The sequence below is a fragment of the Vicia villosa genome, unplaced genomic scaffold, assembly GCF_029867415.1.
Source record: "Vicia villosa cultivar HV-30 ecotype Madison, WI unplaced genomic scaffold, Vvil1.0 ctg.004082F_1_1, whole genome shotgun sequence".
NCBI lineage: Eukaryota > Viridiplantae > Streptophyta > Magnoliopsida > Fabales > Fabaceae > Vicia > Vicia villosa.
In genome coordinates this window covers 180,640-182,794 of record NW_026706371.1, presented here as the reverse complement: position 1 = coordinate 182,794, position 2,155 = coordinate 180,640, and positions in this window count along the sequence as shown.

Sequence of the window (2,155 nt, the reverse complement as noted above, 5' to 3'; positions counted from 1 at the left end):
ATCAATGATATTCCTCTAGTCAATGTGGAATGATGCTTGATTTGATGATGAACTACCTTCATACTGAGGGAGATGTTAGCTTGAGCATAATCAATATATATATAAAGTAAAGGAATAAAATTAAGAAAACAAACGCATTTAGCTCAAAATTAGAGATATCTAATATCCCTAATTCCCTATGAATGTTGAAGAACTGCTCCGTTGCAAGAGGTTTGGTGAAGATGTCAGCTAGTTGCTTCTTGCTCTTCAAGTTTATGGCACTTGTGTTGTCGCACATGATAGGTATATGATCAAGCTTAATACCAAAGTCAAGAAGTTGTTGCTTGAGCCATAATATCTGCGCACAGCAGCTTCCGACAGCTACATATTTTGCCTCAGTAGTAGATAATGCAACCGATACTTGTTTCTTGCTATGCCAACTTATCAATGAATTTGAGAATAGATGACATGTTCCACTGGTGCTCTTTCTATTGGATTTGCAGCCAGCAAAATCTGAGTCGGAGAATCCTACCAAATAACACTCATTTCCCTTCGGATACCATAGGCCATATGTAGGAGTTCCACGTAGATGTCACAGAAGTCTTTTGACAACTTTTAAGTGAGATTCCTTTGGACAAGATTGATATCTTTCTCATCTTTGTCTAGGTTAGTATTTGTTGCCATAGGTGTGTCAATCTCCTTCGCTTCACTCATTCCAAATCTTTTGAGCAGCTCCATGAGATTCATCTCAAATTCACTCTGCATAAGCTTCGAAAATTCTTTGACAAGTTTTGCATTAGTCGACCCAAATATAATATCATCTACATAAACTTGGACTAAGAGTACATCTTTATCTTTTCTTTTGATAAAGAGAGTAGTATCAACTTTACCCCTAGAGTACCCTTGGCTAAGAAGAAATTTGCTCAAACGTTCGTACCAAGCCCGAGGGGCTTGTTTAAGACCGTATAGAGCACGTTTCAGCTTATAAACATGATTTGGATGCATGTAATTCTCAAAGCCGGGTGGCTGAGCAACATAGACTTCTTCATTTATATAGCCATTTAGAAAGGCACTTTTAACATCCATTTGGAATAGTTTGAAGTCTTTTGAACAAGCATAGGCAAGTAATAGGCGAATAGCTTTGAGACGTGCTACAGGAGCGTATGTCTCTTCATAATCAATACCTTCCTATTGATTGTAACCTTGAGCAACTAATCTAGCTTTGTTTCTAGTGATAACTCCATTTTCATCAAGTTTGTTACGAAAAACCCGTCTAGTACCAATTACTTGATGATCTCCCGGATGAGAGACAAAGTCCCAAACATCATTCCGTTTAAATTGGTTTAATTCTTCTTGCATGGCCATTAGCCAATGCTCATCAAGTAATGCGTCCTTCACGTTTTTCGGTTCAACTTGTGAAACAAAAGCAAAATGATGACAAAAGTTACTTATCATGGAGCGTGTTGTCACGCCCTTTGAGATGTCCCCTATTATGTTGTCGATTGGATGATCTTTTACATTTGTCCAGGCCTTAGGAAGTTCTTCAATTGTTGTCTTCATAGATGACATACCAAAAGTGATATGTCTCCCTTTATGTGTCTTGAGCATCAGCTATCAAGGGACCACCACCTTTCGGCGATGTCAAGACACTTTTCCTGCAAAATTAATTTAGAATGGAAGGTCCCCAATCTTTATTGGGTCCTAGGTGGTGAGTACAGAAATTGTTGCACTTAGGCAACCTTTGAAATACTCCTTTAGGAACTAAAATCCTCCTAAATTTGCATTTTTCAATGGTATGTCCCTTTTTGCAACAATAGTGACAAGTAATATGATGAGAGTATGCTATTTTGCTAGTTGATGCTTTTGGTACAAAAGTGTATTTACTATATAAAGGAGTATACGATCTTTTGAACTTATTTGGATCAACCGCAAAAGTCACTTTTGGTTGTAGAGCCTTATCTAATTTGGCCTTTAGATCTCTTACTTCTTTTTGCCAAATATGACATGTCTCACAACCAAACCATGATGTAGGATCTTTCTCAATTTTATCCTTTTGAATATCTAGCATAGATTGTTTCAAAGCTTCCATGTCCTTTTCGGTCTTCTCAACTTTTGATTCAAGATACGAAAAAATTTTCTTATTTGAGGCCAAAAGTTTGAAAGCTTCGATTGCATC